Raw genomic sequence first — 24967 nt, forward strand, 5'->3', positions numbered from 1 at the left:
ATGATTGTACTGTCAGCCTTCACTGACCTCTGACCCTGCAGCTGAACGAGGCTTTTCATTATGGTATTGCCACATTGCTTTACGTGGCTGCAGATATTCATTAGGTATCAAAGTTTTCATATGCTTCTCACCCTCCCTTTCTCGCCAACGTTTCCCCATTAATCCTCCCCACTAAGCCGTTGATTCTCGCTGTGGTTTTGATCAGCAAATGCAACAGAGTTAGTAACCTGTGAGTCACGACCACACCCAGGTTGACATTTTTCATGACTGACGCAAGGTAGACTGGCCATTCAACCATGGGGCCTTCAGGGCTGAGGGTGAACATGTCTTGGTTGTATAGTCAGTATGATTTTCTCACTGCCAGAGAATGGGGGAAGAGTTTTCCACGTATTTTCCCCCCCTCATTGGCTTTGGGATTTACTCCGGGCATTTTGTTGCTTCTCTCAGGAGATTGCATTTCTGCAGCTGGCTTTCGGAGTGGTCTAGTCATGAGGCCCATGGCTTTGCGAGTGCAGGGCAGGCTTGATAGACCAGCTGGTCCTTCTCCTGCCAGTCAATTTTCTAATGTTCATACATCTTCACCTAATAATTGAACGTATATACTTGTCTTGCAGGAGAGCAATCAGAATTGAGAGCCTTGGCCAGTTTATCCCCTTCTTTAACCCAGGGCACTGAGCCCAATTGTTAGTGTCCCTAACATAGTCCATTCAGCACAGGCTGGGGGTCAATACTGAAAACATCCAGGTTAGCATAGCACCCCCACTATTAACTCCTGCAGCTGATTTCAAATAGCTCTAATCCAACCGTCCTATAAACTGCATATGTAGATGGCTGTGTGTTTATGCTGATTTATCCCATCAGCTAAGAATCTGTAGGATAGATGTTTTAAGGGACGACAAGCAACAGAGATGATCACCTGTGACTCTCTGGCTCGAGGGAGAAACATGAAAAAGTAGATTTCCACAGGGCTGAAAGCCAACAATAAAGATAAGGATATATCATATCACAGAACAGATCTTTAAACCATCCTTCTATGTCACAGCATCACAGGAAGTGCTTTACATTGCAAGAGCTCCCCCTATACACTATCCATCTCATACATGACCGATAACCATTCTTTTCTCAGTCCCAGGAGTATTGGCAAATCCAGTACAGTAAGAAGCTTTGTAATTTTAATGAAAACAAATGGTGCGCGCAGCCGCCTCACTCTGTTTAACTGACAGCATGCTGCCTATGAAAGGGCGCCCACGAAGTTTACAGGAGTGCAGCAGGATAGACTGATGCTCGCCGCTGCTTTCTGAATAATGTGATCCATGGTCATAACAAATCAAAGTCACAAAAGTGCTGAGTGGCACCAAAATATAAATACGCTCATGCGGATTAAATAAATATTTGGCGATGTGAATAATTTACATCCTGAGCACCATCTTCATGTGAGTGTGTTGACAGAAAGATTTCAAGAGTCCAATAAATCAGCTTCAGATCCTTCCCTGTCATCCCAGCCAATCCATACATTGCATCGCTAGTGCCAATCGACGGGAGAATCTAATCCACATCCACTTTTTGTTCAAGGATTTGCCACTTCAGGCTAAGGTGCTGTGTACCTGTAGCAGCACCACCTGGTCAAATGGTGAAAGCACTTCTGACTGCTTAGTGATAAAAAGAAGACTTGTATTTATATAGCACCTTGCGCAACCACTGGATGTCCCAATGCACTTTACACCCAATGAAGTAGTTTTGATGTGTAGTCACTGCTGCCATGTAGGAAACACAGCAGCCAATTTGCGCACAGCAAGCTCCCACAAATGGAAATGTGATAACGATCTGATAATCTGTTCTTGTGATGTTAATTAAGGAATAAACATTGGCCAAGGCTCCAGGGACATTTCACATAAAAGTAAAAAAATTCTCAACAGGTCTGGCGGCATCTGCGGAGAGAGAAACAGAGTTAACGTTTCAGGTCAAGGACCTTTCTTCAGAACCTCCAGCATCCACAGTATTTTGTTTTCGTTCCAGGGACAATGACCCTGCTTTTCTTCAAAACAGTGCACTGGGATCTTTTATGCCCACCTGAGAGGGTAGACAGGGCCCAGTTTAACATTGCATCTGAAAATGGTGCAGCATTTTATTGGTATGGTACTAGTATATCAGCCTTGATCTGTGTCCTCAACTTGAATCCACAACCTTCTGACCCAGAGGTGACAGTGCTAATAACTGGGCCAAAAGGAAGAGGAGCACGTTACATATTTCGGATCTGCAATGAAGGAAAGACTTATTTCTTGCTTTTCACTATTTCAAGACATCGCAAAACAATTTACAGCCAATGAAGTACTGGTGTATAATGCAAGAAACCCAACAGTTAATTTGAACACAGCAAACAGCAATGTGAAAATGACCAGTTTTAGTGGTATTAGTCGAGGGAAAGTGATTGGTCGAGCCACCAGGGAACTCACCTTCCTCTGCTATGAAACAGTCCCAGGGGATCACATGAGAGGACAGGCAGGTCCTCAGTTTAGTTTCTCATCCGGAAAACTGTGCTGCACTCCCTTGGTAGGGCAATGAAATGTCTACCAGGGTTATATGCTCAGGTTTCTAGAGTGGGAGCTGGATTCCCAGACCTATCTGAGTTAGAAGTAGGAGTACTGCCACTGAGCTCCAGCTGACAATTAGATGTCAACAAGACTTTAGATATTAATGATTTTAGATATTGATGCAATCCTCTTGGGTTCAGTCTCATTAGTCTCCCAAAAAGCAGTTTCTGGGTCCTCTAAGATCACCCTTGCTGCCCAAGTACTGAGTCATGGGATTATTTGACTCTTGAGTCAGAACAACTGAAAGCGATTTATCGTGCAGCTGGAAGCCACAATCTCACAGATGCCCCCATGTGTATTTATCCTCTCTTTTAGAAGCTGACTTTAGTGAGACAAGGCCAATTGTCAACCAACAATTGTTGGTATATTTATGAAGGAAGGAAACACAGTTTGCTGAAATTCAATTTAACTTGTCTAGCTCTTATTAGATCAAAGGTACCAAGTGATGCAAACTTAGCAGGTGACACAAGCCTAACTCAGTTTTTAAAAGCCAGTATTTGCTAAGATGTCTCAGAAGAAAGATATCTCTCTATTGATCCACTTCAAAAATTAAATATCGGAATCTCTCGGAAGTGCTTCAAGGTGTCATGAAGGCATTGTACAAGCACATGTTGATGTTTTTCTTTAAAACTCAGGTAAGCAAACAACATTTGTTCATATGTCATAATTCCCCAAATATGTGCACCCCCATCTCATCTGGCTTCAGTTCTTGGGTTCATTTCCTTTCGCGCCCCTCCCCAATGGCAGTCAAAATGGCTCTTCAATTATGCAACCTTTCCTATTCTCGGCTTGAATCAGAGATAACGTATTGGAGAAAGGGACTAAAATCAGACAAATCCACAAGGCCTGATGGCATGCACCATAGGGTTCTGAAAGAGGTAGCTGCAGAGATAGTGGATGCACAAGCTATGATTTTCCAAAATTCCTTGGATTCGGGATTCAGTCTCATTAGATTGGAAGTTGGCAAATGTAACGCTGCTTTTCAAGAAAGGAGGGAGAGAGGAAACAGTGAACTACAGGCCAGTTAGCTTAACATCAGTTGTTGGGAAAACGCTGGAATCTATTATTAAGGAAGTTTTAACAAAGCACTTCGAAAAGCATAGAAACTAGTAAAACTAGTTACTTTAACTAGTAACTAGATAAAGGGGAACCAGTGGATGTGGTATACCTGGATTTTAAAAAGGCACTTGATAAGGTGCCACTCAAAACATTAATTGGCAAGGTAAGGATTCATGGAGTTGGCGGTAATATATTTGCATGGATAGAGGATTGGATAATGGACAGGAAGCAGAAAGTGGTCATAAATGGGGTTTTTCAAGTTGGCAGTGAATGGTAGAGTGCCACAAGAATCAGTGCTGGGACCTCAGCTATTTACAATCTATATTAATGACTTAGCTGAAGACACAGAGTTATGTATCAAAGTTTGCTGATGATACCAAGTCCCTGATGATACCAAGTTTGGTGGGAAGGTAAGCTGCGGGGTGGACACAGAGAGGCTGCAACGAGAGATAAACAGGTTAAGTGATTGGGCAATAAGGTGGCAGATGGAGTATACTGTAGGGAAGTGTGAAGTTATTCACTTTGGTTGTAAGAATAGAAAAGCAAAAGTGCAAAACTTGTAAGCCTTGACGTTCAAAGAGACTTGGACGTGCTGGTACAAGGAGCGCAAACAATTAGGAAGGAAAATGGTATGTTGGCCTTTATTACAAGTGGATTAGAGTACAGGAATAAAGAAGTATTGCTACGAATCTATAGGATTTTAGTGAGGCCACATCTGGAATACTGTGTGAAGTTTTGCTCTCCGCATTTAAGAAAGGGTATACCTGTATTGGAGTTGGGACAGTGAAAGTTCAGAAATTAGTTCCTGGGATGAAGGAGTTGTTTTATGATGAGAGGCTAAGTAAATTGGGCTTATATTCTCTCGAGTCTAGAAGAATGAGAGACAATGACTGGGTTTTTCTGGTCCTGCCATGGGCAAGACTGGAGAATTCCCGCCCAAAATGGACATTTCACAGAATCACAGAATCTTAATGACACAGAAGGAGGCCATTTGGCCCATCATGTCTGCAACAGCTCTCCAAATGAGCATTATGACCTAGTGCCATTGCCCTGCCTTTTCCCCTTACCCTTGCACATTGTTTCTATTCTTATAATCATCTAATGTCCACTTGAATGGCTCTTGGCTGCTTCTCTGAATTTTCCTTCCCACCCGTGATGGGTCCCACCATGGGCAGGACTGGAAAATCCCGGCCAATCTCATCAAAACCTACAAAACTCAGAAGAGGCTTGGTAGGGTCGATGCTGAGAGATTGTTTCGCTGGTCAGGGAGACTAAAAATAGGGGCGCGCAGTCTCAGAATAAGTGGCCGATCATTTAGGGCCAGGATGAGGAGAAATTACTTCACTCGAAGGGTTGTAAATCTTTGGAATTCTCTACCCCAGAAGGTTGTGGATGCTCCATCGTTGAATACATTGAAGGCTGTGATAGACAGGTTCTCGGTCTCTCAGGGAATTAAGGGATATGGGGAGCAGGCAGGAAAATGGGGTTGAAACCCAAGATCAACCATAATCATGTTAAATAGTGGAACAGGCTCAAAGGGCCATATGTTCTACTTCTACTCCTGTTTCTTGTGTCCTGTGTTCTTGAATCACTCGACTCCTCCACCTTGAATTTCTTCGCTCCTGTGACTCAATATTTAGTAATATAGATTTCAGATTTCTGCTGACTACAAGCCTGAGTCAGTACTCCGACAATGCAAATATGCAATTGCCAGACTGTTGGCTGAGTCAGTCCCCTAGACAGATGGACGTGTTATATTCTACTTATTTGGTAATTAATTTGTGGGATGTGACTGATGTAGCATGCAAATTTATTATTAAAAAATACAGTGGTGAATTCTATTGCAGGGGAGAGGGTTCAGTGTTGTGAAGACATTCATGACACATTTCTGAATTATTCATACGAAGATTAGGGAAAGGAACATTTTTCCTAGCCTCTCATGGCATTTCGGCTGAAGTCACTCAGACGAGTGGGAGAGCCCATCTGAGAATTCATTCCCATCATGTTCCTTAAAGTAGGGAATCAACAGACAGGAGAAGATTGGGAGGAGAACATAAGAAATATTCATACATTTGAAAAAGGAAGCAGAAGTGTCCCATTTTCTTGCTTCCCCTCACCATATTCTTTGACGTTCTTCTTTAACTAACTATCCAGTATATTTTTGAATGCTCTGACCAACTTATCATCGATTGCTCCTTGAGGAAACTCTTCAACTTTAACTTTCCAATAACTCTGCTTGAACAAAGTTGGTCCTACTTTACCCTCTTTTGTATCTCTTGTTTATCTTGACATCTTGGTTTGTGTTTTCAATTTATTTCAAAGCAGTGGAAATAATCTAGCTTTGTTTATCTTTACTCAAAGGAGTGATAAAGGTCTACTAATCAGCAATCGAGGCAAAAACAATGGGGCCATTCAAGTTGCAACTGGGACAGTTAATGTGGTCTTTTTCCCATCGCTATTTTCTCTTGTGTCCTTCATAGTGTACATAGTTGAACATCACGTTCCAAATCTAAGATGCAAATCAGCATCAAAATAATGCACAGTGTGTGAGAACTTCTCCGTTCCAAAACTTTTACAGAAGTATAACTTTAAAATATTCATTAGACAAACTATAATGAATTTAGAAAAAACTAGATTTGATTATTTGGTCACCCCATGCACCTCATTGCTTGATGAATTGGTGAGGGAATTGGCAATCAGTTATATTACTGAATATCACACTACTTCACTGCATAAAAATCATAGAATTGGATGTTTGAGAAATACTCAGCCTGCTGGGTGCCAAGATGGAGTTGCTTGTTCACATGTTAATGGGCTGAGCAATAGAGAATTGAGGTGGCCTGGGCATCTATTTAACTCAGGAATTATACTATCTCTGCCAAAGATAGGAAATCAGATGTGTGACCTGGGAGCAGACAATCTCTTTTCAGATGCTTCAGTGGAGTACTGAATTGTCAGAGGCACTGTCTTTTAGATCAGATTTTAAGCCAAGGCCCCCTCTCTGGTGGACTTAAAAGATACCCCACGGAAAGAGAAGGGCCCCAGGGCCAATGTTTATCACTCAACCAAACTCACTAAAACAGATTTTCTCAATGCTTGTGTGAACTTGCTGTGTGTAAATTGGCTGCTGATAATCCTTACATTACAACTCACAAAGCATCCTTCCACAGCACCTATCCAAACCTGCGACCTCGACCGGCTAGGAGAACAAGGACAGCAGATGCATGGAAACACCACCACTTGCAAGTTCCCTTCCAAGCCAAGCTTCTCAAGGTCAATTAGCAATGGATGACAAATGCTGGCCTAGCCAGCAACATCCCACAGCCCATAAAGAATGAAAAAAACAAGTGACTACAGTTCTAAAGTACTGCATTGGCTGTAAAGTGTTTTGGGACATCCGAAGTCAAGTGAGGCGCTGTATAAATGCAAGTTCTTTCAGCTAGAGGACTTGTACAAGTAACAGGGAGACCTGAAAATGAATGGAAAGTAAAGTAGTGCATTATCATATGGGAAGGTTGGGAGGGAGGGAGGTGAAAAGCACTTTGGATCTCATAGTTCAACCAGTAGATGGAAAAATGCAGGAGCAAGTAAATTCAGGTTTGTTTGTCAAAATAGGCAACTTCCAACCAGATTATATCTTTTTTAGATCGTCTAATCTTGCTGGGTCAATGTCTGGTCAGTAGTCATTAAGTTGAGTCAGAAGTTGCACCATCCCAGGTTCTGAATGTCAACTACATCAAACTCAGTCTAGATTTTCAGTGTTGGCAAGTAAACAAGTACTGACTAGCAACAAATTTCAGTATCCATTAAGATACAGCTGAACACTTGAATATTTGTAATTTTGACCCAGAACTCCTGATCATCAGGGTGGAGGGCGGGGGTCGTCGTGTGGGTACCCCAGAAGATGCGCTGGGGGATCCCCCTGGAAGTTCCCATGCATGGACTGCACAGCAACTGCCTAGGAAGTTCAAACTACCAATAGGCAATTACCCTACACTGGGAACCATCTTAATCTCCAATTTAAAGCGGAGACTTTAGATGGTTCCCACTTTCTTAGCAGAATAGTTACCCAGGAAAAGTTAGAAGGATTAAAACCACTTAGTGAAACTTTGTGAGAATATTATGTTACTGTTATTGATTGAACTCACATAAATACAACTAGCTAGCTCACAAGTCCAAACTGGTGAGCTCTTGATTTTGTTCAAGCTGTCCTAGAGTAGTACTGGGCAGCTCCCACAAGGAGTAAGAGGAAATCAGAAGGTAAGGAGGGGCCACGACTTGTCAACTTGTCGAAACTGGCTACGGAGAGAGGACTGGGAACAAGTCGTGTGACCGCTCCATCAAATAATAATGTGCAGAATAAGGGAGTGGGAAGAGAAACACAATCCCAATATATCACCTTGCAGTGGATATTCCTACTGGAGGATCACAGGAACTTTCTGCTTCCGCATGTGCCTGCTAGCAATTTTCTACTTTTTTTTAATTCATTCATGGCATGTGGGCTGTGCTGGCTGGGCCAGCATTTATTGCCCATCCCTAGTTGCCCTTGAGAAGGTGGTGGTGAGCTGCCTTCTTGAACCACTGCAATCCATGTGGTGCAGGTACACCCACAGTGCTGTTAGGGAGGGAGTTCCAGGATTTTGACCCAGTGACAGTGAAGGAATGGTGATATATTTCCAAGTCAGGATGGTGAGTGACTTGGAGGGGAACTTCCAGGTGGTGATGTTCCCATGTATCTGCTGCCCTTGTCCTTCTAGATGGTAGTGGCTGTGGATTTGGAAGGTGCTGTCTAAGGAGCCTTGGTGAATTCCTGCAGTGCATCTTGTAGATGGTACACACTGCTGCTACACTGCGTTGGTGGTGGAGGGAGTGAATGTTTGTGGATGTGGTGCCAATCAAGTGGGCTGCTTTGTGCAGGAGGGTGTCAAGTTTCTTGAGTGCTGTGGGAGCTGCACTCATCCAGGCAAGTGGGGAGTATTCCATCACACTCCTGATTTGTGCCTTGTAGATGATGGACAGGCTTTGGGGAGTTAGGAGGTGAGTTACTCATCACACAATTCCTAGCCCCTGACCTGCTCTAGTAGCCATGGCATTTATATGGCTAGTCCAGTTCTGTTTCTGGTCAATGCTAACCCCCAGGATGTTGATGGTGGGGGCTTCAGTGATGGTAATGTCATTGAATGTCAAGAGGCGATGATTAGATTCTCCCTTGTTGGAGATGGTCATTGCCTGGCACTTGTGTGGCGTGAATGTTACCCACATGTCAGCCCAAGCCTGGATATTGCCCATGTGTTGCCACATTTAGATATGGACTGCTTCAGTATCTGTGGAGTCGCAAATGGTGCTAAACATTGTGCAATCATCAGCGAATAACTCCACTTCTCATCTTATGATGGAAGGAAGGTCATTGATGAAGCAGCTGAAGATGGTTGGGCCTAGGACGCTACTCTGAGGAACTCCTGCAGTGATGTCCCGGAGCTGAGATGACTGACTTCCAACAACTACAACCATCTTCCTTTGTGCTAGGTATGACAATCAAAATATTGGGAAGTGATGTCCTTTGTTTTCCTATAAAGCTATCGCAATTAGCTCCCAAAGTGGTGTAACATAGGAAACATAGGGGACAAGAGTTGACCATTCAGCCCCTCAAGCCTACAGTGCCATTCAATTAAAGCATGGCTGATGTATATCTTGACTCTATTGACCCACCTTGGTCCCAGAACCCTTAATATCCTTACCCCAGCAAAATCTCCCTATCTCAGCTTTGATCACTTCAATTGACCCCAAGATTCAAGTGGTTTTTGGGGGAGAGAATTCCAGGTTTCCACAAAGCTTTGCCTAAAGGAACACTTGCTGACATCACCCCCCGAATGTCCTAACTCTAATTTTAAGGATATGCCTCCTTGTTCTAGACTCCACCACCAGTGGAAATAGTTTCTCTCTATCTATTCTATCAAATCCATTAACCACCATAAACGCCTCAGTTAGATCACCTCTTAACCTTCAATACACAGGGGAATCACAACCCCAGCCTTGCTGTGAATATCCTCATGAAGGATCACAGGAATTTTCTGCTTCCATATGTGCCAGCCAGCAACTTGTCCTCATAAATTAACCCTTTCAACCTAGTATCATTTTGATGAACCTCCCCTGCACCCAATGTTGTCAAAGTGGTATCACGAGCACAGGTAGCATGTCACTCATTCTCTCCCATCCTGATTGACACTTGTATTTCATTTAGGTGACAAACTTCATCAACTATAATGTCGAGTTGGGGTGGTACTGGGGGAAGTTAAGCAACATGAACGGAAAAATGACCTGTGCTCTCACCTCGTACATTAAGCCCATCTCAAGTGGACATAAAAAATCCCATTGCACTATTTCAAAGAAGAGCAGGTGAGTTATTCCCAGTATCCTGGCCAATATTTATCCCTCAACAAACATCACTAATATAGGTAATCTGGCCATTACCACTTTGATGTTTATGGGACCTTCCTGTGTTTTTTTCTAAATTCTTTAATGGGATGTTGGCATTGCTGGTAAGGCCAGCATTTGTTGCCCATCCCTAATTTTCCCTTGAGTGAGTGGCCTGCTAGGTCATTTCAGAAGGCAATTAAGAGTCAACCACATTGCTGTGGGTCTGGAGTCACATGAAAGCCAGGGCAGGTAAGGATAGCAGATTTCCTTCCCTAAAGGACTTTAATGAATGATTGATGATAGCTTCATGGTCACCAATACTGAGACTAGCTTTCCATTCCAGATTTATTAATTGAAGTTAAGTTCCACCAGCTGCCTTAATGGGCTTTGAACCCATGTCCCTAGAGCATTAGTCTGGGTGCTCTGGATTACCAGTCCAGTGACGTTACCACCACACCACCATCTCCCCTGCAAATTGGTTGCCATGTTATCCACATTACAACAATGAGCACATTTCAAAAAGTATTTCATGGCTGTAAAGCACTTTGTGACATCCTGGGGTCATGAAAGGTGCTAAATAAATGTAAGTCATTTTCTTCCTATTTGCTCACAAGCAAACACAGCATTGGAAACACAGACTGCAGGCATAATTCAATTCCCTGCTCTGTTATGTGAAGGCAAAGGTACTATTGAGTTCAAACCTGACTCCGTAGCAAGGAATGCACCCTCACTCTGAGAGCAGGTGCATTGACCCAACGCAATGCTTGCATTGAGTTTAGTTCCTTGAGGGTCGAAGCATCTAACTGTGCAATAAAGACACCAGAGGGAATGCTGTGTATCTGCGTAATCACATAGAGTTACACAGGATTTACAATGCGGAAACAGGCCATTGAGCTCAACAGGTCTCTGTCAGTGCTTATGCTCCATGTGAACCCTCTCTCATCTTACTTCATCTAACCATATCTGTAACGTTGAAACATTCTGATGCCAAAAAGATCCTGAGGGATGGCACTATTTTTAGTGAAAGAAAGAATTGTTACTGGCACTCAATTCCTCAGGAGTTCTGCGATTTGATTAACTGGCAAGTCAAAATAGTAATACGGTTTTCCTAATACCAAAGTAGTAAGAGTTTAATCCATTCATGAGTCACCTTTGTAGATTTTAATCTTAGGATAAGGGGAGTAAGGATTTAGATTTGCACTCAGTACACCCACATCTCCCATCTGTAGAGTGATGGCCTAGCTGAAGAGTTTTACCATTATTTCTAACAAGATCTATTAATCATTGTGCTACACTGCACATAAATACACAGAATATGGAAACGGTTACGATGTAAAACAGCCTGTATCAGGACATTTTTCTGACAAATTATATTCCTCTGTTTTGACGTAGCTGTCTGAAGTCGTTTGTTATTAAAAGGCCTTGTTACTTTGCTGGCCTAATATGAGCTGAAATCATTGGCCTGACTTTGACACCCCGGCATGCCAAATACTCTTGATGTGTCAGTAGACATGTTTCCTAAGGGATTCGGCTGCACTTTATGGGTTTTTTTTTATTAATGCTGTGTGAAACATAGCGAGCATTCTGGCACAGAACTCCAATGCTTATAGAGAGAAAAGGTAGTTAGTGCCAACTTTGGAATGGTCGAGGAGTTCCTGACAAAACCTTAGGTTTGGATTGGGGCTAAACTCAGGGGAATGAATTAATGTTGTTCTATAATGGGATAATTGAGGAGAAATCCTTGACTAAGCTCGACTTGCCAATGTGGGTAGGTTACTAGGGGAATCTTAGGTTTCCAAGAGCATTGAAAAGCCACAAGCAAGAACACAGGCAAATCACTTGTAAATGTCCAGTCTAAAGTCTTATGTTGATATCCCAACATGCCCTACGTTGATTATTTTCTTCAAGTGGGAGAGGACTGGATGGGTTCAAACACTGCTTGTGCCCTGGAATTGAATCTAACCCAGCTTGGACCGGTGAGGCTAAGGCCCAGATTTTCCCCTCCTGGGTTAGGTGCACAGAGACGGGAAAATTCCTGGCTCTGCAAACATTTAAAAATGGCCACCTGCAGTTAGGGTTTTCCTTCGGGGGCAAAGTAGGGGATGGGGGGTTGCTGTGGGCTGGATTGGAGGTCAGGCCCACTGCTCCCAAAATGACTGCGAAGGTTGCCAAGCATGGAGGTGGGCTGGGCGGAAAGCCTACCTCCGTGCTCCAGCAAGTTGTTTCAGTTATTTTTAAAAGGATTAAAACAAAAAACATCCCTCCTGCCCCCTAGCCTTCACCACACCTGCTCCCAAACATACCCCATGCCCAATCTATGCCAACTCATGCCCCTCTACCCACCCCATGACCCCTCATACCCCCATGACCCCTCATACCACCTCCCCATGGCGCTTTATAGCTTCTATCCCAACTTAGTGCCATCTCAAGCCAACACATGGCCCCACACACCACCCTTTGACCTTACCTCTTCCATGCCAACTCACCTAGTAATCTTTGACATCTAGACAGTTCCTTGACAAATTGACAGCTCTGTGACAGATTGACAGTTCCTTGCATTTATGCACATTTTTATACAATCATCACAGAATCACAGTGCAGAAGAGGCCCTTCGGCCCACTGAGTTTGCACCAACACGTGAGAAACACCTGACCTACTTACCTAATCCCATTTACCAGCACTTGGCCCATAGCCTTCAATGTTATGACGTGCCAAGTGCTCATCCAGGTACTTTTTAAAGGATGTGAGGCAACCCGCCTCCACCACCCTCCCAGGCACTGCATTCCAGACCATCACCACCCTCTGGGTAAAAAAGTTTTTCCTCACATCCCCCCTAAACCTCCTGCCCCTCACCTTGAACTTGTGTCCCCTTGTGACCCTTCAACTAAGGGGAACAGCTGCTCCCTATCCACCCTGTCCATGCCCCTCATAATCTTGTACACCTCGATCAGGTCACCCCTCAGTCTCCTCTGCTCCAATGAAAACAACCCAAGTCTATCCAACCTCTCTTCATAACTTAAATGTTTCATCTCAAGCAACATCCTGGTGAACCTACTCTGCACCCCCTCCAGTGCAATCACATCCTTCTGGCAGCCAGAACTGCACACAGTACTCCAGCTGTGGCCTCACCAAGGTTCTGTACAACTCCAATATGACCTCCCTACTTTTGTAATCTATGCCTCGATTGATAAAGGCAAGTGTCCCATATGCCTTTTTCACCACCCCACTAACATGCCCCTCCGCCTTCAGAGATCTATGGACACACACGCCAAGTTCACTTCGTTCCTCAGAACTTCCTAGTGCCATGCTGTTCATTGAATACTTCTTTGTCAAATTACTCCTTCCAAAGTGTATCACCTCACACTTTTCAGGGTTAAATTCTATCTGCCACTTATCTGCCCATTTGACCATCCTGTCTATATCTTCCTGTAGCCCAAGACACTCAACCTCACTGTTAACCACCCGGCCAATCTTTGTGTCATCCGCAAACTTACTAATCCTACCCCCCACATAGTCATCTGTGTCGTTTATATAAATGACAAATAATAGGGGACCCAGCACAGATCCCTGTGGTACGCCACTGGACACTGGCTTCTAGTCACTAAAGCAGTCTTCTGTCATCATCCTCTGTCTCCTACAGCTAAGGCAATTTTGAACCCACCTTATCAAATTACCCTGTATCCCATGTGCATTTGCCTTCTTTATAAGTCTCCCATGTGGGACCTTGTCAAAGGCTTTGCTGAAATCCATATAGACTACATCAACTACACTACCCTCATCTACACACCTCTTCAAAAAATTCAATCAAACTTGTTAGGATTGACCTCCCTCTGACAAAGCCATGCTGACTATCCCTGATCAAACCTTGCCTCACCAAGTGGAGATAGATTCTCTCCTTCAGAATTTTCTCCAATAGTTTCCCTACCACTGATGTGAGACTCACTGGCCTGTAGTTCATGTTTACATTTAACAATTCCAAAGGGTGCCTTACCTCTGCTAAAGGTATTTCGCAACCAAATCCAAAGGGGTACCTAATCTCTCCACCCTAGCTATCCAATTAAATCCACCAAATTCAGACCTCCTCTTACCTGGTCTAATCTGCACATTTTGGGTTTCTCACTCATGCCCTATCAAAATCCCACTTCAGTGGAGGCAGCTGGTGATTTAATTGGCCAGCTACCTCCGTTAACCGCGCATGTGTGAACCCTGGCCCAACTCCAGTCCTGCCCCTGTGAAAATAGGAAGTATCAAATTCACCTCTCCAGCGTAGCAAAAATCTGGCTATGGGCCAAGTGCTGGTAAATGGGATTAGGTAGGTAGGTCAGGTGTCTCTCACCTGTCGGTGCAGACTCGATGGGCCGAAGGGCCTCTTCTGCACTGTGTGATTCTGTGAAATTTTCTTTCTCTGGTAGCGGTTATGTGTTAGACATGAAGTTAATTCAGGGCAATTGAGCCAGTCCTGAGTCGTCTCAAGTCAACAGTACAAAACTGTTTATAATTTGGCCGTACAAATTGTTTAATCTTGCTTAAAGGAGCTACAAGGATGTGGGAAGACAGAAATAGAAGTTTCCTACTAGTACAATAGAGAGTTTTATTACAAAGGAGAGTGAAGAACCATTAGCGCAGTATAAAGACGACACCTAATTTTCCCATCCCTCATCACTTTGATGTTGAAAAATTGGAATACAAACAATTTGGCCCCAATTTGAAGGAGGAGGATGGGTACAATGAGGGCCAGTCCTGAAAAGGACGGGGCACCTGGGGAATCTGGGACCGTGGGGAACCTCTCGATCCAAACAACCGGGTCTCATAACCCTAACTTTAATCAGAGTCCTGCTCGAACCCAGTCAGACGCATTGCCTGGCTGGCTGGCAGGAGCAGGAGAGTAAAGACCGTGGTCCTGCGCGATGAGTCTAGTGGTTCAGGTGAGCGAACATACAACTCAAGCTGAAAATCTAAAGAGGACCCTGATGGTTTGGGTGTGATTCCTGCATGCATACGCAAAAGAGCTGGTTAATATGAGGACAAGTGGGGAGGTAGCAGGGTGACAGGGGTTAAGGTAGTCCTCAATTTCTGGTGTTCCTTGGGAACAGTTGCTTTGCATAACCACCTCCAGTTGCTTTGCCAATGGTATTCTTTCTCTAATCAGGTCAGCGGCTACTTTCTGATGATTTCCATAGTAATTCTCCTCCACTAACAGCTCCCCCCATTGAGAATCAGACCCCCAACAACAGGACTTGGAGGAAATCCAGGCTTGAACTGACAGCGATGTGGCAGGAAACAGCTGTGCCGCATCAGTAGCAGGAATGGGTATCGCCAAAAAAAAAAAAGACTCAATATTATCCCTCTGACCATCAATGAAATTTCAATTACAAAGTTGCCAACCATCAAATTCCTGAAGATCTCACTGACCAGAAGCTTCACTGTTTCTCGTTTGTTCTTTGAGGCAAAAATGAGCATGTTCTTCATCTGGGGGTGTTTGGTGGGGTTCCGGAGGTGACCGCTAAGGTCGATCTGGGCCCAGAAATTTCTGCTGCAAATAGGGCTGCAGACGGCGGACGATTGAGTTTTGGACGAGTTGCTGGCTCGGGATTTCCCCTCCTCGCATTGTCTCTCTGTCTTTGATATGTGCTCGCTTTCGAAGGATGCTGCACTTTTTTTTCATTTGGTTGCGCCAGGTGCAGCGATTCTGGACAAGTTTCTCCCAGGACTCTAAGTCGACATCAAAACTCCCAAGTGAAGCCTTCAGAGTGTCCTCATAACGCTTTCTTTGACCGATATGGGAGCGCACCCCAGACTCAAGCTCTCTGTAGAAGATTCACTTTGGTAAGCGAGTGCCAGGCATTCTAGCTACAGGACCAGCCTGACTCAGCTGTGACGTCTCAATATGATGTAGATGCCGGCACGCCAGCTCAGGGGAGCACCTCAGTGTCTGATATTTTTTCTTGCCAATCTTCAGAAGCTTCTGAAGGGGTATGGGGAGGAGGCAGGAAGGTGGAGTTGAAGCCAAAGATCAGCCATGATCATATTGAATGGTGGAGCAGGTTCGATGGGCTGAATGGCCTTCTCCTGTTCTTATTTCTTAAGTTCTTATGTTCCTATGAGTCAAAATCCTGGCCTTCCCCACCTAAATTCCCCACTGCGACATGGGCAATAGCAATCAAAGGAAAAGCCTTCCTTACACCACTTTCTCAGGGTAACTAGGGATGGGCAATAAATGCAGCATCCCCCAAATACCGAGAACTATTTTTAAAAAATGCATGAATAAATAAAAGAAATACAGTATTAATCCTGGTTGCCACTAGCATTCAAATTATACAATACAAAGATTGGAATGCATTAGATAATTTTTTTTTATTCATTCACAGGGATGTGGGCTTCGCTGGTTGGGCCAGCATTTATTGCCCATCCCTAGTATCACGACGAGGTAGAGGAGTTTGTGATAGCAGATGCAGCATTCCCTGAGCTCTCTTAGCTATTCCCAAAACTACCTTGGAAAGCATTTTTATAGACCCATTCACCCATGCACAGACATGCAAGAGGGGTCAACCTTTCATCATCTCTGCTGCATAAGAAGAGATCGACTCAAAAGCTGTGCCAACTGGTGGAAAATGACCTGTACACAGTTCTTGCTGCAGAAGTGAAGGCTACCATAACACGCAGATCCCATGCCACAAGCCATGCCATTGCCACCCTACCAGATAGTTGGCAAGACACACCTGTATCAAGTAGGCTCTCTTCTGAGCAAAGAAGGTTAAGAGGAGATTTGATAGAAGTGTTCAAAATCATGAATGGTTTTTATAGAGTAAATAAGGAGAAAGAAGTGACAGTGATCAGTAATGAGAGGACACAGATTTAAGGTGATTGATTTTTAAAAAGCGGTGATATGAGGAATTTACTTTTTAAACAGCAAGTTGTTGTGATCTGGAATCCCTGTCTAAAAGAGTGGTGGAAGCAGATTTAGTAGTAACGTTCAAAATAGAAATAGACAAATGCTCCATGGGATAAAAATTATTGAGTCATGGGAAAAGAGGAGAGGAATGGGATTAATTGGATGACTCTATCAAAGTGGCACAATGGAATGAATGACCTCCTTCTGTGCTGTACCATTCTTTGATTCTATGAAGTGACATTGGCTGTTTCTAAAGGGTAACACCTCCTTGGCTTCTGCTGTGGAGAGGAGGCCTCAGCTGGACAGAACACAGAGCTTTCATTAGGTATCATAATCCCCTCCTTTGGATGTCAGAGCTCTTCATTTCAACTGCATGCACTTCGAGAAATAAATGGAATTTTGCGCCCACTGGAGAGAGTCAACGGGGTCAGAAGCATTATCATGTCCATCGATAGCCTTCCAGGAAGCAGCCATGATGTCTTTATTATACAATATTCTACGGTGCTCACACTACCCATAGAACAAAGGCTGGGTGGATCGATAGGGAGAACCTGGGTTCCTCTAAATTCTTGGCTAAATCCTATGGAAAATCCCCTGAAGAACAGAGAAGCAATTCACCCTGGAATTCTCAGCATCCAACTGCTGTACCACTCAGATGGACAAAAGCATCAATGCGTGGGAATACCATGACCTGCAAGGACACCCTCCCTATTTGGGAATATATTATTGCTCCTCCATTTCCACTGGCTTAACATGCTGGAATCTCCTACTTAACGCTATCGTGGGATCACCTACAGCAAAAAGAACTTCAGTGGTTTAAGAAGAGGGCATCTTTCAGGGCCAATGGACAGGCAACAAATGAAGCCTTGCCGCTGCTGTCCACATATCAAGAGCAAATTAAAATAAGGGCGCTACAAATCAAAATGCTGTAATAATAGGAGGTATTAATGCAGAATGATGGCAGGACAGACCCGCCGCAGGCAGTGGCACAGTGGTATGCAGTCAGAAAGGGGTGGCCCTCGGAGCCTTCAACATTGATTATGGACCCCATAGTGTCTCATAGCATCAGGTCAAACATGGGCAAGAAAACCCTTTGCTACCAATCACTCTCCCTCAGCTGTTGCAGTACTCACTCATGTTCAACACCACTTGGAAGAAATACTGAGGGTAGCAAGAATGTAGAATGTACTCTTAATAGGGGCTTCAATGTCTATCACCAAGAGTGGCTCAGTGGCACCACTACTGACCGAAATGGCCAAGTCCTGAAGGACATTCTGTGCCAGACTGGGCCTGTGGTAGGTGGCGAGGGAACCAACAGGGGGAAAAACCTACTTGACCTTTGCCCTCACCAATCAGCCTTTTGCAGATTGGTTCATGACATTGGCAGAAGCGACCACCACACAGTACTTGTGGAGTCAAAATCTGGTCTTCACACTAGGAATACTCAAGGGAGATGGTGGCATGGTGGTGATATCACTGGACCAGTAATCCCAAGGCCAAGGCTAGTGCTCTGAGGACATGGGTTAAAATCCCACCATGGCAACAATTAATAAACCTGAAATATAAAGCTAGTCTCTGTAATGGTGACAATGAAACTATCATTGATTGTCATAAAAACCCATCTGGTTTGCTAACGTCCTTTAGGGAATGAAATTTGCCATCCCTACCTGCTCCGCCCAAAATGTGACTCCAGATCCACAGCAATGTGGCTGACTCTTAACTGCCCTCTGAAATGGCCCAGCAATCCTCTCAGTTCAAGGGCATTTAGGAATGGGCAAAAAAATGCTGGCCTTGTCAGAGACGTCCACACCCCATGAAAGAATTTTTAAAAAGTAAGTCTTGCTACAATTGTATAGGATCTTGTTTAGACTACGCCTGGAGCATTGTGCCCAGTTATGGTCTCTATATCTAAGAAAGGATATATTTGTCTTTTGGCCAGTGCAGATTGATTCTTGGGATGAGAGGATTGTCCTATAATAAGAGGCTGAGTAAATTGGGCCTATACTCTCTGGAGTTTAGAAGAACAAGAGGGAATCTTATGAAAACATACAAGATTCTGAAGTGGTAGACACTGAGAGGTTGTTTCCTCTGTTTGGGGAATCTAGGACACTGGGGCTCAGATAAGGGGCCTATCACATGGGACTGAGATGAGGAGAAATTTCTTCACTCAGAGTGTTGTAATTCTTGGGAATTCTCTACCCCAGTGGCTTTTAGATACTACATTGTTGCATACATTCAAGGGAGAAATAGATTTTTGATTTCCCTGGGAATCTGTTGAACCTAATTATTCACTTAGAGTAATACACACTCTAAATCGTCACTTGTGGCAATGAACTAATTAAACCAGAAGACATTATCAACATAAGAACCTAAGAAATAGGAACAGGCATTGGCCACACAGCCCCCTCAAGCCTGTTCTGCCATTCAATGCAACCATTTTCCAAATTACAGTGTATAGAAACCCTCCGTATACATGACTAAGTCCACTGTTATTCTGCCTTCAGATAAAAAGGGACAGATAAGTTTCCCAAAAGATAGCTACTAATTCTGGAATCCCAGGGAATAATAACTACTGGAGATTTATTCATTTGCCATGTCATGGTGCCTCAGTTATCTTACTGACAATGGCCCTGGCTTTTTGAAGGAATCCTCTTGATATCCTGCTGTACCCTTAGTGGCGTTTGGCTGAACCAATCTCCTGCCAATACTATGGTGGAAAATTGGGACAGCTGGATTGGAAATTCAGAGGAGTCTCTTATTTCAAGCTTATTATGGATTGCCTGCAGTTCAGTGTACAAGGTCCGTGTTCACTGGAAATTATTATTGCTGCTGCAGCTACTTTCCAAAGTTCAAATGCTACACCTGGAAAAGGCAAGCTTATCTTATTGGCCCCTGACTGTTAATGTGTTCACATTAGTCAGGAAAGGGAGCAGGCACGTTAGAATTAAAGCCTAGATAAATCAACTTAATTCCAGCCAAATCTCAAGACATATTAAATGTAAGTGAATTATCCATTTTTCTTTCATTGTCTCTTTTGTTTAACTTGTCTCTGAACTTTTGTAACCTTCTTTGTGTTTATTTCCTGCCAGCTATTGGCATTTTTCCTGAGAGCTCTCTCTCTCTCTCTTATATCATTTCATTCTTTCTGTGGTCTCTTTTACTCATTTACCACTCTACTTCTCTCTACCTCTTTCACTTTCCTCCCTGCTCTACTTCTCTACATGGGATATTTGCCACTCTCCTGTTCTTGTTTTTCCAACTATCTCCAGTACTACAATAAATGATATAAATACAATAATTAATGACTGGCCTTGCAATGACTGTCAGCTGTGGCTCAGTTGATAGCACTCTTGTCTCTCAATCAGAAGGTTCTGGACTCAAGCTACACTCCAAGTCTATTTGCCTTTAGGTGAAAATGCCCTGTCTGATTTCTCTCCTTGGGCCAGCTTTATAATATTTAACTTCCATCCTCTGGTATTTGAACCTGTATCCACAGTGACAAATTTGCCTCAATTAACTTGCCGAACCCTTCATAATCATCAAAACATCAATCAGGTCACTTCCAAGTCCCTTTTCCAAACAGAACAAGCCCAACTTCATTAAGTTTTCCTCATGCCTGGAACCATCTTTACAGCTAACCTTGGGTCCTTTTAAATGGCAGGGATGTCCTTCCTATATTTAAGAGACTAGAACTCCACACACTGCTCCACCTGGGGCCCAAGTAATTCTTTATGCAGCCAACAATGCAGCTTTTTAAAAATGATGTACTCATATTGCTAACAACTCAATACCTTATTTAACTTCGCCTTATTTCCCTGTTTATATCCTCTTAATCAACAGAAGTTGCATCTAGCATCCAGTGAGTCAAAACCAAAAAACTAAACAGGAGGCAAGAAAAATATCCAAAATGGAGGAAAACACGTATGTGCGTATGCACAAAATGACCCCTCAATATCTGGAGTTATGTCAACCCCAAGTTATTACAACACAAACTATCTGAGTGGCCTTTGCTAATGACATAAAACGACCAACAGTATAGCAGCTTGGAGGGCTGAAATTTGCCTTCAGAAAATAATTACAAATGCTGCTACTTTTTCCCTGTGTCATTGACCGTTATGTGAAAGTTAATCAGCAACAACTTGCAAGGAGCAGATGAAGCTTTTGCAGGCTATTAATATTACAGTTTCTGTACATTAGCCAGGCTTGTAAGGTTACTTATAGAAATGGGAGGCCTAACTGCACTCTGAACCTGGACAAAGCGGCCGTGGGTCTGCAGGAACTAGCCATTCAAATAAGGACGTCAGAAAGGCCACAGAGCCCTGTGTGTTATTGGCCTATAACAGAAAACATGTCACCAAGGGAACTGCTGTTTCGCAATCTGATGCATAAACAGGCATGCACACGTGTTCATGTTTACTGCATTATTCGTGTCCTCATGATGTAGGATCGCTGGCTGCTCAGCTTAAAATCCTGCACGATCATATTTCTTGAGCTTGTTGCAAGGAATCAGCAATAAACCACAAATTTAAGTGCCATCTAAAGACTGTTTCTATATTCAGATCCACAAAGAAATGAAGTGTTTAGAGATACTTTAACAGGCAAGTGGCTGAAAAGTAGTGTTTGACTCTGTGTATAGTCCTTTTTGAGATGTGTTGTGGTAGATAGTAAACAAACTGAACAACAAGTGTCATAAATTGCACGGTATAATAATGCTTGGTCTTGTACGCAGTATCTATCCGACATCATTCTTCTGACATCGTTTTTGTTAATGTGGCATGTGAGTGAGACTCCCAGCCACAGTGGAGCCAGAAGTCTAAGTGAGGTGGCTGAGGAAAATTAATGCATCAATGCTTTTAAAGCACTGAACGTATCTGTTTAGAATTTCCTTTTGAGGGCTGGAATTAGAGCCAAACATCTTTCACACTGATGCATGTGCAAAATGGCATCAACTCACTGCTTTTAAAGGATCCATTAAGAAACTACACGTCTTACTCAAGGGATGTTTAAAGAATTGTTAAATGTGGAGGCCATGTCACTGCTTACTAACGGCCCTGAGAATGATCTCCGTTTTGTGTCCGATACAGAACGCAAATTCTTATTGGCCCCAGATCCTACTTAACCTCCCGTGGGGGGGGTTCTTACATATTTTACAACTCATTTTTAAACAATAACATATTAGTAAGTAAATTACCTTTCAAGAATCTGTAAGGTAAATATGTTTTGTGGGATGCAGTAGCAGCCAACAGAGCATTGTGAATCCCAAAGGAGGAAATGTACCTGAGTGTGAAGCATTAACTCGTCAATCAGAATTTTTATGTGCTCCATACCATTTTTTTTTCGTCCATTTATGTTTTATGCATCATACAAGTCATTCACATCCAGTTCCAACAGTCCTCACAACTATAATCAATGCCCATTCTGTGATTAGTTTGTGGAGGCAGAGTTCGGAGAATGTTTCCAATGTGGTACTTCCATTTCTCTTTTACTCTACCTTCACCCAGTTGTTCAGATTACAATCTTCTTTTGCACCGTCCAACACTTTTTCACTTAATCTCTCCTGCCCCTCACAAGCAATTCGCCAGGCCTCCTTCGACAGGACCTTCCAAAGCCACAGCCTCTACCACCTAGAAGGTCAAGGGCAGTAGATGCATGGGAACGCCAGCAACTGCAAGTTCCCCTCCAAGTCACACACCATCCTGAGTTGGAGCAATATCACTGTCACTGGGTCTAAAACCCTAACAGCCCTGTGGGTCTACATAATTCCAATTACTGCAGCAGTCCATGAAGGCAGCAATTAGAGATGAATAACAAATGCTGACCTTGCCAGCGATGCTCACATTCCATGGACAAATAAGAAAAATCCTATGGCAAACCTTCCCCATAGTACTTTACCCCTCTTTCCACCCCACCCCCCCCTTTCCCGCCTCTGCACTTGCTTAAAACCCATTTAAATCTCAAACTTTTGCAGTAATGACGATAGATCAGTGACCTGAAATCTCTGTTTCTCTTTGCACAGATGCTGCAAGACCTGCTGAGTATTCCTAGCACTTTCTGATTTTATTTCAGTTGTATAGAGCCTTGGTCAGACCCCATGTGGAGTACTGCATCCGTTTCTGGAAAGGATATATGGACCTTGGAAGAGGCACACTGCAGATTCAATGCCGGGGCTTAGAGGATTTAATTATGGGGACAGTTGCATAAACCTAACTTGTATTCCCTTTAGTTTAGGAGACTGAGGGGTGATCAGATCGAGGAAATCAAAGGATTCAATAGTTTCAATTCAGAGTTTTTTAACTGCACAAGTGGATATTCATCAAAGTGAATATTCATAAGATGAATAGTCATAAAATAATTAAAAATTCAATGTTTTTGAAGGGTTTTTCTCTCACAAAACACTTCATGATACAGTGCTTAACGTAGACTGTACATGAAAATTACCTTAATGCAAGTTCCAGTCTCTATACTACTTGTAGCGGTGAGGAAACATTAAAGGTTAAAGATCCAAAGAATTATATGGGTGTCTTCTCCTGTGAAAATCAAACCATTTCTTGTCAATAGGCAAGCGAGCAAGAAATCAAGTACTTCCAACAGGTTGGTAGAACAAGTAGAAGTGACTTGAAAGGTGTCAGGCATGAAACAGCAATGAAATAAATAACCAGATAATTTGTTTCAATGATGTTATTATAACAACAACTTGTATTTATCTAGCGCCTTTACTGTAATAAACCGTCCCATATCACTTTGCAGGAGCATTATAAAATAAATTATAACACCCAGACATATGAGGAGATATTAGGGCAGATGACCAAAGGCTTGGTCAAAGAGGCTGGTTTCAATGAGTATCTTAAAAATGCAAGCAGAGAGAGGGGCAGAGAAGTGTAGGGTGGGCATTCCAGAGCTTAAGGCCTAGACAACTGAAGGTATGGCCACCAAAGGTGGAGTGATTAAAATCAGGGATGCTTAAGAGCCTGTAATTAGAGGAGGCCCCATATCTTGGAGGGCAGTAGAGATAAATGATGACCAAAGCGAGGGCGAACTCCTCCTTATTTTTAAATAATGCCATTGGGCCTTTATGCCCACCTGAGAGGGGACTCAGTTTAATGTCTCGTTCAAAAGACAGCACCTCCAACATTGCAGCACTTCCTCAGTGTACTGCACTGGAGATCAGCCCAGTATTGATGATTAAGGGCAGGATTTTTATCAAGTAGACAGGTATCAGAAGTTGGGAATTTTATGGACTCATAGACATCTACAGCACAGAAGGAGGCCATTCGGCCCATCGTGTCCATGCCAGTCAACAAAGAGCTGACTACATTAATCCCATTTTCCAGCGCTTGGTCCATAGCCCTGGAGGCTATGGCAATGCAAGTGAATATCTTAATACTCCTTAAATGGTACATGAGTCTCTGACTCAACCACCCTTTCAGGCAGTGAGTTCCAGACTCCCACCACCCTCTGGATGAAAAAATTTCTCCTCAACTCCTCTCTTAGCCTTCTACCTCTTACCTTAAATCTATGTCCCCTGGCTATTGACTCCTCTACTTATGGATAAAGTGCCTTCCTATCCACCCTATCTATGCCCTCATAATCTTATACACCTCTATCAGGTCCCCTCTCAACCTTCGCTGCTCCAAGGAAAACAACCCCAGCCTATCCAATCTTTCCTCATGGCTCAGACCCTCCAGCCCAGGCAGCATCCTGGTAAATCTCCTCTGCACCCTCTCCAGTGCAATCACATCCTTCCTATAATGTGGTGACCAGAACTGCACGCAGTACTGTAGTTGTAGCCTAACTAGGATTTTATACAGCTCCAGTATAACCTCCCTGCTCTTGTATTCTATGCCTCGGCTAATAAAGGCAAGTATCCCAACTGCCTTCTTAACTACCTTATCTACCTGCCCTGTTACCTTCGGGGATCTATGGATATGCATACCCAAGGTCCCTCTGATCTTCAGTACTTTCCAGGGTTCTACCATTCATAGTGTAATCCCTTGCCTTGTTGATTTGA

This window comes from Cetorhinus maximus, chromosome 2, assembly GCF_964194155.1.
Source record: "Cetorhinus maximus chromosome 2, sCetMax3.hap1.1, whole genome shotgun sequence".
In the NCBI taxonomy this organism is placed as follows: domain Eukaryota; kingdom Metazoa; phylum Chordata; class Chondrichthyes; order Lamniformes; family Cetorhinidae; genus Cetorhinus; species Cetorhinus maximus.